The following is a 16,002-nucleotide window of genomic DNA, read 5'->3' as shown; positions in this document are numbered from 1 at the left end:
GATTCAGGTAAGGTATGAGGCAGCCATCGCAGCTGTAAGGCTAAAGTCGATGAGCGAGTGGATCGAAAAGAGCCACCAAACATACCACCAAAACATATTAAAGGTCACAACGGGTGAATCTATAAATCAGGTAGTATCGGACCGTATACCTGAAACTAGTGAAGTAGCCTTGTGTGAAGTGTCAATACCTGACAGAGACATGTGGATCGAGGGAGCTCTAGCACAGATTCCCGCTGGAAGCTGTGGGTTTACGGATGGGGCTGTGCTAGGGGGGAGAACCGGACTGGGTCTTTATATAATGGAACCGGAAACGGAAATCTCCCTCCGTCTGCCGGATCATAACACGATCCTGCAGGCGGAACTCCGGGCGATAACAGAGTGTCTGCTTTGGTTTGATACACACACAAGGCCTACCACTGTAAATATCCTTACGGATAGCAAAGCAGCCATTAGAGCTATATCAACCAAGACAGTGAAATCTAGAACTGTCTTGGAATGTATTAAATCTATAAATAATTACTCCCAACACGGTAAGGTAAACATTATATGGGTACCAGGGCATACCGGGATTAGGGGTAATGAAATAGCAAACTCCTTGGCAAAACAAGCCAAGGAGCAACCAACAGTAAGTCTAGAAAACGCTAAGCCGTTTAAAGCTACGCGACTAGAACTAAAGACATGGGCAAAAAATGCACATGTATCCCTCTGGAGTAGTGGAGAGAAGGGAAAAAACACAAAAATCCTATGGGGAAACCCAGACGAGGACAAAACAAAAGAATTACTTTTACTAAGTAAAAAAGATATTAGTAGACTGACAGGAATCCTTACAGGTCACCTAGGTCTAAAAGCGCACCTGCACAAAATAGGTTGTGCAGAAAACAGTGAATGCAGAGCATGCGGAGAGGACGACGAAACGTTGGAACATTACCTCTGCCATTGTCAAGCCTTCACAAATCTGAGAACCCAGTTACTAGGGAATGACATTATACCAGGACTCGACCAAATTAGGACAATCGAGTTCAAAAAGATCAGAGACTATGTAAATAGGACAGAGATCCTAGACTAAGTCAAAAAAAAGGATAATCCTTCCATAACCCAAAACCCAAAATTAGAGCGCACAACAGGCCTACTTATGGCTTAAGTGTATGTCCACATGGGCATGTGGTGATCTAGTATCACCCCTCTTATCAACCTAACCTAACCTATACGTTTGGGTGCAAACATATATATGTTTGGGTGCAAAGATATTTATGTTTGGGTGCAAACAATTTTATGTTTGGGTGGAAACAATTTTATGTTTGGGTGCAAACATTTTATATGTTTGGGTGCAAAAAAATACAAACCCAAAAGGCACAAAAAAAAACAAACACATGCACCAGTGAGCGCTTACTAAGAGCAAGGGAGCGTAAAATTCAATGTAAAACACTTTAAAATGTGTGCTCACTTGCTCTCAGTAAGAACTCACTGGCTATCTCCATAGTATACACACAATTGTTGAGGTTGTTTATTGGAAGGTAAAAGAACAACAAACACATAGGTACATACAAAATTCCAAAGAAATACATAACACAATTTAATAAAAGAAAAACTGATTGAAATAATTTGTAAATAGTCACACTTTTAAAAAGAAAAAATGTATAGAAACGTAGTTGAACGCTTCTCCTTTGTTGTGAAATAAAACAAATTGTCCTCATAGTTGAAATCATCAGCGGGGAATCGGCATCTAGAATCAAATGATTATGTAATGTAATAAATAAATATGGATATGCCATATTTCAAATATACATAAGTATGTATGTAATTACCAATATTAAATGCGATTTCTTCCTTGTCGAATAAAATAATTCCATTCAACTTTCCGATTCAATAATAAAATATATTGGGCAATTAAATTACTAAAAAGCACAATTTCTTTAAGAAAACACAAAACACTGATTTATTCACTCACTTCACCGTCTTGACTCTACAAAGGCATCTAAAACACTGAAGAAAGAAATAAAATATAATTCATATCATTTCTTCTTTTCTTCTTCTCCTCTTAAGTTGGTTAACAACAACAAAACAAGAAATACACGAGTTTGTCGCATACACGCCACCAAAGCCCCCTTCTTCGCTTCTACGTCTTCTATTATACAATACACACAACTCTTCATTATAAAACAGCAATCCACAGCCGCGAGAGCACTGTTATTACTCTCGTTGACAAACATCCTCTCTCCACCCATGAAAAAAATGTTCTAACATAAAAAATATGTTGGTACCCAAACATATCAAATTGAGATATGTTACAAAATGTTGCAAACATATATTTGTTTGGACCCAAACATATTATGTTTGGATCCAAACATATATTTGTTTGGATCCAAACATATTTCTAACATAAATTTTTCTGCGTGTATGTACCTCCATATCTCAATCCTACACTCCAACAGTAATCTGAATTCCAAATTTCCAGCTTTATCCCTTCACCCAAATCCAATTTGTACCACATTTACAACAGTTTAGTACTTTTCGTACACATAAGTACGAAATTCGAAAAACTATTTCAATCCTACACTTCATTAGTAATCGTAATTCTAAATTTCAGGATCACAGGTCTATCCATTAACCCAAAACCAAATTATTACCATTTAGTACTTGTTGTACAGAATAAGTACGAATTTCCGAAACTACTTCAACAGTAATCTTATTTCCTAATTTTAGAATTCCATCTTTCCGTTCAATCAAATCCAAATCGTACCAAATTTAGTACCTTTTAAGTACGAATTTCTAAAAATACCTATATATTTTAATCCTACACTTCAACAGTAATCATTATTCTAAATTTCAGGTGTCCAGCTCTATCCGTTCACCCAAATCCAAATAAATACGAATTTCCAAAACTACCTCAATCATATACTCCAACAGTAATCAATATTTCAACTCCAAATTGTACCAAATTTAGTACCATTTAGTACTTTTCGTAGACATAAGTATGAATTTACAATTTATCTCAATTTTGCACTTCAACAATAATCATCTTAATTCCAAATTTCTGGTTTCCAGCTCTATTCGTTCACCCAAAACCAAATTGTACTAAATTTAGTACCATTTAGAACTTTTCGTACACACGAGTACGAATTTCCAAAACCATTTTATTTTATTAACACCACTTCCCAACCTTGATTTCCATATTGGTACTAAATTTAGTAACTTTCAGTACACTTGTAGGTCCAGTTTCCAAAAACCCTTACAATACCATATTTAGTACCTTTTCGTACCCTTCTAGTTCGAATTTCCAAAAACCCAGTTTTATCTCAACCCTAAACTCCAACAGCAACGCACCGTCTAAATTTTAACTTTCTAGCTTCAATGGTTTCGTCTGGGCGATGATATACATGTCACTCACTCACTCACTCAGTCATAACTAAGCTCTATTATATATGTATTTAGATTATATGTCGTTAGGAGCAGGTTATGAAATTGTTCTGTGGCATTTTTAAAAAATTCATATGGAATCATGTTTTCACCTGGAGCTTTATTTGTTTTTAGAGTTGATAAAATGTTCTTCAGTTCGTTTATAGTAAACGGTCTTTCTAAATCGATATCTCCTTTATATGGAGGTACGTAATATACCACCACATTTTCTTCACAGCTTTTTTCTGGTGTGGTGGTCGATGAGACGAGGTTGATAGAAAGATATGTAAACAAAATTATAAACATTATAAACCCAATGTTTATAATTTTGTTTTCATAGCTTTCATGCATATTACAGCATTGTTGCACATATATTTTATCGCGAGTTCTCCAACTATTCGGTAAATCCATTTCAATAATTAATGTATTCTGCAAAAACTTCATCAAGAAATGTGATTTACCATCACGAAAGCTTAGTTGCTTACTGTGATAACTCGTAAGGTTAGGAAATTGTTGGTGGCATAATATTTACTGAATTGCACAGGTTTACATGAATTTTTCGAAAAACAAACTTATAATACCCTTTCCACATTGCACTATGGTCCCAGCCAGCGACAAAAATAAAAAATCGATGTCTACAAATTATGGTAGTAACTCTTCAAATCCTTCGTAGACACACCAAGTTATAGTATTTCGGCTTTCTTTTTACAACTTCTAACAGCACTTGCTAAAGCGGAGCAACAGAAGTCAAAATTTTCATTTGAAGAAATTGAGACTTTGAAGTTGCCATTAACGTAGTGACAGTTTACAAGTGATATCACAAAAAAGTGTTGTGTAAAAATACTATAGTAACAAATGGAAGTTAAAGTTAATGGTATTGTTGTTGTTTTTATATAATAACATCATAAATTTGTATGTTTATTTTGTAGTGTATGTTTATTTTGAAATGTATTTTGTGACGGTTTTTATTTGATATTCTGAATAGAAATATACTTTTAGTACCTTGGACCTCACGTTATTTTTATCTAAATGTTCGTGGAAGTGTCCAGAATTAGAAAAAAATTATCTCGTCTGCCGAAAGTTGCCGAGCGGTTGACAATGCCAGCATGGGACGGACGGTATTCGAAGAAATTATAGCAAACCTTCTGGTGGATGTTGCGGGATATTATTTCTCTAAGTTGTCTAAAGGTCTACACAAAAATTAAACAGCCTAAAATAGTCAATTGGCAAGCAACAAACTTCGGTGGCCTGTTTTGAGACACAGGTGGTCTTGTTTCAGCCCTCCTAATCGAGATATCCTGTAGGAAGTATTTATTGTAATAGATATGCCTCATATTGTTGATACTTGTTACCATATAATCATTTTCAAGAATAAAAATCATAAAATGTCATGATTTTAGCAAACGTTTTTGCAGAAAACTTGGGCCAAATACTTAAATATGCCTAATATCGGGAGTTAGCATGATATAGAACTATACCAAAAAGTGGACGTATATCGATACATTTTGGTAAGAACGTTTGATACAGATTATAAACTCGAAATGTGAAATTGCAGCACATTTAGTTGGAAAGTATGGCCAAAATCGTGAAATTATTAACAACGGGAGGTACGTCTATATAGTTGATATACCATGGACTTCTATCACCAATACCACAAAAGAACACAAAATGTCAAATTACAGCGAATTAACTTTGGAAATATTGACAAAATCTTGAAAATATTAAAAAACTTGAAGTGCCGTTATGGGGGGTCTATACTTAAAAGTGGACCAATCTTGACGATTTCTGGGGAAAATAATCTTCTAGTCACTACGGTAAAAGTTTCCGATCGATATCTTGATTAGAAATATTTTTGTCGCTCACTCCCCACAAGTTAAACCACAATGCATTGTGATGTAGGGTATAAAATAGGGGTGATCACGCCTGTGTGCTAGCACACATTTTTTAAACATTAATGTTGTCTAAAATCGTCCACAATGCAAATTATTAAAAAATATAAATAAAAAATTGCACAAACTTTTAATTGTTTATGGTTCACAAAAAACTAAGAGTACGTTTTCACAATTTGCCTGTGTGCTAGCACACAGGCGTGCTCACCCCTAATGTAGAGCATTGCCGAACAGCCATTTGTCGCTGGTTCAATGGTGCACAAGAAGAGAATGCTATTTTGGGTTTTTGTATGGGAAAGAGAGTTGTAGTTAACTTTTTCGTAAAGACGCGTGCATGGCTGCGCTGGTTACGAAGATTTTCGGCAATTCACACACATACGATCCGAACCAGTGTTGCCATTCGAAATTTTTTTTTCGGCCCAAAATTTTCCTAAAAACCGCCCAAAACGACCTAAAACGGCCCAACATTAAAAATTAAAACAAAAAAATATATTTCTCATAGATACCTTTTATTACTTTTAGAAAAATCGAAAAAAATATTGTCTATTTTTACGTAAAGGTAGTATGTCGCAAAAAATTGTCTGAGATATAATGATTGGAAGGCAACAATTGGTCTGTTCCTTTACTTTTGAAAGTGGTAAAACCGGCAAAAGTAGCAAAAGTTGTAATCTGCTTCCATATGAATTGTGTGGGGTCTGAAGTAAAGGAACGCTTTTCCAGTAAAAATTTGTAAAATTTTAAGATTCTTGCACGTAAAGGAACAGAGCTAATTTATTGTGATTTGAATGTAGCATGTAAACTTTAAGTGCGTGTTTCTCGAAACGGCGTTTTTGAAGTCGGTGCCAACGATAGCTCTAAAACGAATTGACCGATCTTCATATGACCTTATTATCTTATTCATGTGATCTTATTAAATACAAAAAACGCCTTTAAGCCTTTAAGCGAGACTCAATTTTTTTCGTTGAAATCGAAATTTTGACTCTGACAGCTCAAATTTTTTTAAAAATATTTTTTTAATTCTGTTTTATTATAAGATGTGCTCTTTGAGATGAAGGAAAGTACAGTTTCACCGAGTCTTAGCAAATTCCAATCTGTTACTAGTAAATCAGGGTCACATTCTACAAGTCTGGGAAAATGTAATACCTGTTATAATAGGCAAAACTTCGTTTGAGGTTATCTTATATGGAGTTATTGTATTTAGTAGTTTAAGGGCCATTATTACATCCTTTCTTTTACTATTGGATGGATTTGAAAACGCAAAAAAACCAATCTGGATGCATTAAAATTGTAATTTTAATACAGAGAAGGTCCTCCTTCAATTTTAATCATTACTTTCAACTTTAAGTTAGCCGAAAAGCTATAAATCTGTACGCAAAATCCAAACTATAACAAAAGAAGAGTTGTCATAAAGGGGGTATTTGGGTCACTTTTATAGTCTATTCTCTTATTATTTTGATCTAGTAATTTAATATAAAACTCCAAAACAGCAAATTTTATTTCAAACTTTTCATTTTCTGTTAAATAAGAGTGCATAAATGTAATTGTCTGTTTCTGTGCCTACAAATATTTATGAAGTTTCTAGCTGGTACGATTTATTTTTGTAGTCAATGTCAATATATTGATGCTCTTTTTTATTTTTTTTTAATTTATCTATATATATAAAATTGAAATTTGTTTGTCTGTCTGTTTGTTTGTTTGTTTGTGCCTTATAGACTCGAAAACCGCTGAACAGATCTTACTGAAATGTTTAGGGTACATTGCTACATGGCCTGAAATGAAAATAGGCTATATCATTTTTTGAAATTTCGCGTTGATCTCGAGATATAGCATCAAAACCGGAGGTACCTCCAAAAAATTTAGATTTTGTATGCAAATATCTTCAGAAGTATTACAGATACAATCTCCAAATTTTGTATGTGTGACGGAATTTGATGTAGAAATAAATTTACCAATTTATATCAAAATCGGTTCAGATTTGGATATAGCTCCCATACACATATATTTTCGGCCGATTTCCTTATTTTATGCACCAAACACGCTATATATGTCCAATTACGCTGAAATTTTGAATTTCTCACGGAATTTGTTCTAGAAATAAATGTGCCAGATTATATTGAGATTGATTCAGATTTGGATATAGCTCCCATACACATATATTTTCGGCCGATTTCCTTATTTTATGCACCAAACACGTGCTAACTTATATACAGATCGGTTCAGATTTGAATATAGCTCCCATATATATTTTCGGCCGATTATCTGTAGTTTATGCACCAAGCAGGCTATATATGTCCAATTTCGCTAAAATTTGGAATGTGTTGCAGAACTTGGGCTAGAAATAAATGTGCCAAATTATATCGAAATCGGTTCAGATTTGGATATAGCTCCTGTATATATTTTCGGCCGATTTCCTGTATTTTATGAACCAAACTCGCTATTTATGTCCAATTTCTGTGAAATTTTGAATGCTTAACGGGATTTGGTAAATCGGTTCAGATTTGGATATTGCTCCTATCTATATTTTAGGCCAATTTTCTGTATTTGATGCTCTAAACACGCTATATGTGTCCAATGTCGCTGAAATTTGGGATGTCTGACGGAATTTGTTCTAAATATAAATGTGACAAATTCTATCGAGACCGGTTCAGATTTGGACACACTGCATATGTCCAATTTCACTGAAATTTGGAAAGCGTGACGCAATTCGTTCTAGAAATAAATGGGACAAATTATACAGAAATCGGTTCAGATTAGAATATAGCTCCCATATATATTTTCGGCTGATTTTCCGTATTTTATGCACAAAATGTGAATGTAAGACGGGATTTGGTCTAAAAATAAATATGACAAATTATATCGAGAGCGGTTCATATAGGAATATAGCTACCCATATATATTTTCGGTCGATTTAATGTTTTTTTTTACGTATGTTCCATTTCAATGAAATTTTGAAGACTTAGCAGTCAGTAAAAGTCATCATTATTTACAGAAGTACTTATAGTTGGGAAGGAATTGACTAAGGCTGTTAAGTATCATATCTTTCAGAAACTTCTTAAGATTTATGTTTTCTTATGATATATCTAAATCATTAGGAATACTTATAGGCGGAAAGGCTTTCGAAGGAGTGTTACCTCCTGAAACTTAAAAAAATACCATAGTAACTCCATAACAACCCTGAATAGGTATATAACTCCTTCATATCTCCTATATTTATTCGTTAAAATATTAAAAACGTTAATATAATTATGGCATTCCATTATATTTTATCGTAGTCGGGGCAGCAAAGCGCGCCGGGTTCAGCTAGTTTTTTATAAAAAAGACAATATGAGTTGACACTCGGATATAAATAGGATAAACCTGAACTATCTGCTTAATATTCATTCTTAAGGTTGTTAATTATAGGTAAAATATATGCCAAAAATAGAAAAAAACCTCTAGCTTGGCATGATTCGTTGCCACCAAATTATTATGAACTTTTTTTATTTATGAACACAATGTATGAATCTTTACCTAATACTTAAGTATCATGAAAACAAGTAAAAAAGTATCAGTCGGCTTGGCCGACAGAGATATACCCTCAGCCTGTGTATATTGAAACCATTTTTTCCCAAAAAAACGTATGTATTTAGAGGGTTTTAAAATTTTTGGGCGTATGAAACGACAAAAATGTTGATTAGGATTAAAGAGCAAAAGTTTTGCGGAGGAAATACTTAAAGGAATGGATCCACATTGACCATTATGGAAGTTGATTTCCATCCACTACATATGGTGCCATAGGGGGTTTTTACACCCTTCGGGCTGTTTGCTCAAGAAGTATGGACTTGCCCCTAACAAAAAGTTTACCATCGTAATTGAGGCAGCGAATGCAAGATGCTTCAACAAAAATCAAAGTGATTCGATATTAGGTCTTAAAGTGAACTTATCCGAAATTTTGTGTGGGAGGTACCCGATGGAGTGGACAAATATAGTCCATATTTGAACCTGATCTATATCTAGTAGATATATTAGGATATGTAAAGTAAAGACCAATTCGGCCACTCCCTTCAACAGTTACCGTACGAACAATTTTTCCGAACATTTATGAACTTTTGTGGGGGAGGTACCTGAAGGAGTGGACCGATATGGCTTATCTTCAAACTTAAACTATGTTTGGACAAGGTATTACAAAGGCCATATTTTGGACCGAATCGGCAGATCCGTTCGAGAGTTATATTCCGCTCCATCCACCTCACACAGTGTCATAAGGGTTTTTTTTGCAACTTTCATGCTATTTTCCCAGGAAGTTTGGACTTGCCCCTGATGAAACTTGTACCGCCGTATGGAGGGCAGTAAATACAAGTTGCTAAAACAAAAATCAAAGATATTCGAGAGATGGCCCTAAACTGAACTTTTCCGGAATTTTGTGTGGGAGGTACCCGAAGGAGTGGACCTATTGAGACCATATTGGAACCTCATATTACCCTGGTAGAAAGTTTACGCTATACAAAGTATGGACCACATCGGTCACTCCCTTCAAGAGTTATCGTGCGCACAAACTTTCCGATCATTTTCAAACTTTTGTGGGGGAGGTACCGGAATGAGTGGACCGATGTAGCTCATCTTCGAACTTAAACTAAGTTTGGGCAAAATATTACGAAAGCCAAAATTTGAACCGAATCGGTTCATCCGTTCGAGAGTTATCGTGCGCTCCAGCCAGCAGGACAGACCGACAGGCAGACGGACGGACATGGCTAGATCCACTCCAAATTGTCTGAAACACATTTCGTCCAAACATACTTGGGGTCAAAAACCATTATTTCGATGAGGCACATTTTCATCGTATCAAAGTGTATATACCCTCCTTAGCCTAAAGGCTGAGGGTATAAATATATTTCAAAACCCGGGTAACTAAAACTTAAAAGTGACCATTAAACTACTACGAGGACCTTCTTGGCATTATGTTTTAATGTGAAAATTATATTTTTAATGCCACCAAATTGCTTTATTTTACGTTTTCAAATCAATCCAATAGTAAAAGTAGGCATGTGATAATAGCCCAAAGACTAATATTTGATATTTTTTTATTTATTTTGTTTAAAATTATTAGCATGAAAACGGCCATCGGCCCAAAATTAAAAATTATTTTTTATTCGGCCCAAATTTGGGCCGAAATGCCCAAAACGGCAACACTGATCCGAACGCAAAGAAAGAGCGTGCAAGAGAGAGCAAATGTTTTAATTTGTTTTTGTTTTGTAACTTGCGTGCATACCACTGTTGGGCAGAAATGCTCGACCTCATACAGTGCATACAATGCAATGGTGGGCAAATTGCGAGAGACTCATGTATTTTTTACACTTTTGTGTATGAGGCCGAGTATTTCTGCCGAACAGTGATACATCATTGATGCTCAAAATAAAAAGAGAGTAAAGTAGTGAGAGAATCACAAGAAAGTTTGTATCAGCATCGGTGGTGCTCAAAATGAGAGAGAATTGATGGGAGAGTAATGTCCCTTTGTTAAACAACGGCTGACACAGCTCTCATTTGAATTAGTTATTCTCTGTTGTTACGACAACGTGCAGTCGTGGAATCAGTGTGACCGCTGGAAATTTTGGAAAAGTATCACAAAAAGTATCATTTCTGGAAAAAAGTGGCACAAGTTTTTTGAAAAAGTAGCAAAAAAAGTAGCACAGTTTTTTACTATTGTTAAGGGGTTATAGGTACTTATTAAGCAGCAAAAAATTCATTATTCATGATTTTTTTTTAAAGATATCTAAATATTGCATATTTTTCTGACATATGCCCGCCTACGAAACATTGTTTTTATTAAAGCTGTTTGCGATGCCCACCGTATTTCGAAAACAAATAAACCTATAAGCATATATTTAGTGGGATCAATTTCTTGTCCTTAAGCGAAACGGAAAATGTCGATTTCGTCATAAATGCGTCAAAAAATTAATAAAAATCCCTTGCTCGATTTTTGAATTAATCCCACAAAAACATATGACGATCGGACCATCTGTTTTCAAGTTACTGTGAGCACCGCTTTCTAAATATCATTTCTATGCTACGTACAAAACACTATAAACTTGTCCCATCCAAGACTCATATCTTATCCATATATAATTCTGTATCCCTAGGTTTTTAATTACTTATTTGTAACTTCTTTTCTATATATTTGACTTCCATTCTGATAATTTTAATTAATTTAATTCTTGATAAAACTTGATCACATTACACGGTGCTCTTGAATCAAATTTAAATGGAAGGTGCTTACTTGCACCTGAGAAGTTTTTGCGGATTCTGAAACTAACTACAATGTTCAACGATGAGAAAAACAAAAAAAATCGCAGGAGCGCTTTTTAAATGGTTTTATTTAGCTCACCCCGTTTGTTTTTTATTTATTATTTATTCTTGGGTCAAATTTAGTAATTCAAATTTCACCCTCTTCCTGTCAACCGATTAATCTGAAATTTTGTATACACTTTGGATTTTGGTGACAATACAATTATATTTATTCATTATCATTATAAATTCAAGATGGCGGCCGCTACAAAATGGCGGATAACGTAGGTTTTATCAATCCCATCAATATGGGTATCAAATGAAAGGGCTCAACAAGCTAAACAACAATATACTATAAAAAATTTAAATCCAAGATGGCGGCCGCTACAAAATGGCGGATAACGTAGGTTTTATCAATCCCATCAATATGGGTATCAAATTAAAGGGCTCAACAAGCAGAATACAATATACTATAAAAAATTGAAATCCAAGATGGCGGCCGCTACAAAATGGCGGATAACGTAGGTTTTATCAATCCCCTCAAAATGGGTATCAAATGAAAGGTCTCAACAAGTAGAATACAATTTACTATGCAAAATTGAAATCTAAGATGGCCGCCGCTACCAAATGGCTGATAACAATTTTTTATCAATCCCACCAATATGGGTATCAAATAAAAGGGCTTGACAAGAAGAATACAGTGCACTATACAGTACATCTTATACACCCGAATGCCATACAGTTTCCAGCTAAGTACAATTACGGGACGGCTGAAAGAAGAATGTTGCCTTTAATACTATCATGGGCTTCTACTATACATAAAATGCAGGGCAGCACTGTGGATCACGCAGTCGTATACTTAGGTGCGAAACTGTTTGAAGAAGGTCAAGCCTACGTGGCTCTTAGTAGAGTAAGATCTTTGCAGGGACTACGTATAGAGGAGTTGGACTGCAATAAACTAACGGGCAAGAAACCTTGCAATAATGAAGCACTAAACGAATTAAACAGAATGCGAAATAAAAACTAAAAACTAGAAAATAAAAATAGGTAAAAAAACTTTTTAAGTTAAACGGTTTTATGTTAAACATACATTGCAATGTTTAAGATAAATGTACTAAAAACCAAAAAATAATAAAATAGATACAGTCGTGGGAATTATAAACATATGCATAGATTAGACTAAAATAAAACCGTGGGGCACGTCAATTGTCTACAATCGTTGATTAAAATGTTTGTTTTGTAATGTTACACTATAATTAGGCAGTTGTTCAACCGACAACGATCGACGTGTGATAAGTAGGGCTAGAATGTGGAAACAAGGTAGCAAGCTCGATTATAAGCGAGTTTTAGGGTTTCATAGTGGTGAGCGAGTAGTTCTTTGTCGATTAAAGACAAACTACGAGCAGTGAAACGATTCCTCGCCAGCCAGCAGTGTGAATGTCCAACGATAAACTAGTTGAAACATCATCAACATCTCTTTTATTTACATGGAGTGTATAACTATTGGAATTTCCATGAGCAAGAAAATAGTAAGTAATTTCCTCACCGTCTGCGGGCCAACTGCCTAACGACGAATTAGACGATTCTTCTATCGCATATTAAGTCGATAATTTGTAGACAATTGACGTGCCCCACGGTTTTATTTTAGTCTAGTCTATGCATATGTTTATAATTCCCACGACTGTATCTATTTTATTATTTTTTGGTTTTTAGTACATTTATCTTTATCAATGTATGTTTAACATAAAACCGTTTAACTTAAAAAGTTTTTTTACCTATTTTTATTAAATAAATCGCGATTCAAATTGACATTTTTAGGGGTTGTTTAGGTTTTCACGATTTTGCTTAGAAACCGCAAGTCCTATCAAAATGGGACTAAGGAAAATGTTGTAGCTATGAAAATTCTCTACAAGATTTACCTTCACGGTATTTTCGTAGGTTTTACCATTTTTAAGATATTGAACTTCAAATTGGGACAATGCATTGACTGTTTCGCTCCCTTATAAAACAATGTCATGAAGGGTGCGCCTTAACTAACTTTTAATGAAAACCGCTTACACAGGGGAAGTTTTTGTGAATTCTGAAACAGCAATGTTCATACATGAGAAAAATCGAAAAACAAGAAAACATCGCTGTAGGGATTTTTAAATAAATCGCGGTCAAAATTCACATTTTTTAGGTGTTTTTTAGGTTTTCACGTTTTTGCTTGGAAACCGCAAGCCCAATCGAAATGGAGCTAAAGAAAATGTTGTAGCTGTGAAAATTCTCTACAGGATTGACGTTTATGATTTGTTCTCAGGATGTATCATTTTTAAGATAAAGAAGCTAAGTTTAAATTTCTAGGTTTTTTTGTTAAGTTTCGCAATTTTGCTTGCATACGGCAAGTCTTATCGGGACCTGAGAAAATCTTATAGCTGTGAAAATTCTCTACAAGACTGGCTTATGTAATTTTTCCTAAGTTGTACCATTTTTTAGATATATTAGTTTAAGTTGGGAAATTGCAGTCATGACATTGTTTTATAAGGAGACGATACAGAATTGAATTTGAATTGTTCCAATTTTAACTTCTATATCTCAAAAGTTGTAAAACCTACGAAAATATCATTTAGGCCAATCTTGTAGAGAATTTTGATAGCTACAACATTTTCTTTATTACCATTTTGATAGGACTTGCGGGTTTCCAAGCAAAAACCTAAACAACCACTAAAAATGTCAACTTGAATCGCGATTTATTTAAAAAGCGCTCCGGCGATTTTTTTTGATTTTTCTCATCTATGAACATTGTATCTCTTGTGCCAGACACTGAAAATAACACATGAAAATATTTTAGCTTTTAGGAGAGAGCGGAGGTGAAGGAGCTCCCCTTCTCCCTTCTTACTCATAAGCTCAAAACATTTTGATGAAAATTTTGGTCCATACACATCGTGAAATTTCTACCAGACTTAAATGAATTTCCAATATGAACTGAATCGGTCCACTCCTTCGGGTACCTCACGCACAAAATTTCGGACATACTCAGTTTAGGACCTGCTCCCGAATCGCTTTGATTTTTGTTGTAGCAACTTATAAGTTTCATCAGGGGCAAGTCCATACTTCCTGGGAAAATAGCCCCTAAAATTACAAAAAAAACTCCTATGACACCGTGTGTAGTGCTTGGAGCGCAAGATAACTCTCGACCGGATCAACCGATTTGGTCCAAAATTTGGCCTTCGTAATATTTTGTGCAAACTTAGTTTAAGTTCGAAGATAACCCATATCGGTCCACTCCTTCAGATACCTCCCCCACAAAAGTTCAAAAATGTTCGGAAAAATTGAGCACACGATAACTCTTGAAGGGAGTGACCGATTCGGTCTATACTCTACACATCTTAATATATCTACCATATGTATATCAGGTTTGAATATATATTTATATTTGTCTACACCTTCGGGTACCGCCCACCCACACAAAATTTCGGATAAGTTCACTTTAAGACCTGCTTTCGAATCACTTTGATTTATGTTGAAACAACTTGCATTCACTGCCTCAATTACCACTGTAAATGCTTTTTCAGGAGCAAGTCCATACTTCTTGAAAAAACAGCCCAAAAGGTGTCCAAACTTAGTTTCAGTTCGAAGATTGGCAACAACTTCCTGTACTTCCCTCCAATATTTAAAAAAATGTCACTTATGTGAAATGCACGATATCCCTTGAACGGGGCAACCGAATTGGTCAAACGTTGGATCTCCTAATTAAGTTTAACTTCTAAAATGGCCGATATCGATCTTCTCCATATGGTACCTCCACCACAAAAGTTCAACAATTGTCTCGATCTGTCCGAAGATGAATGCTGCAATTCATATAGGCTGAGGGTATATCTCTGTCGGCAAAGCCGACGAATACTTTTTGACTTGTTTATATTTTAAAGTATAAATATAGGACAGCCCATTCATGACTGTCATGGAACTACTATGGTATTTTTGTATGTTTCAGTGGAACTCCTCGTAAAGCCATTTAATCTTACGCTATTAATTTGTCTTTATTTCTACAGATTAGATTTAGATTTACCTGACTGAATTAAATTAAGAATAGAACCAGGTTTGAAGCCGTAAGTTTAAGGATAGTTTTAATTTCTTTTATATTTACAGGGGACTTATTTTTTTCCAGGTCATAGACGTATTAACATATTGTGATATCTTAAATTACTCTAAGGATAACTCCAACTTTTATTTATAATTTTTACTCAAATAATGATGGTATAAATATCATAATAAAACATTATTTTTAAGAAGTCTCTAAAATATATGATATTTAATAGCTGTAGACTCTATTGCTTCCCAACTATATGTACTTCTGTATATAATGATGACTTCTACTGACTTCTGAGTTTCTTCAAAATTTCATTCAAACTGGACATACGTATCAAAAACATGAAATCGACCGAAAATATATATGGGAGCTACATCCAAATCTGAA

This window comes from Musca autumnalis, unplaced genomic scaffold, assembly GCF_047663935.1.
Source record: "Musca autumnalis isolate F117 unplaced genomic scaffold, ASM4766393v1 scaffold_4, whole genome shotgun sequence".
Taxonomy (NCBI): domain Eukaryota; kingdom Metazoa; phylum Arthropoda; class Insecta; order Diptera; family Muscidae; genus Musca; species Musca autumnalis.
Note: the sequence above shows the minus strand (reverse complement) of the source record.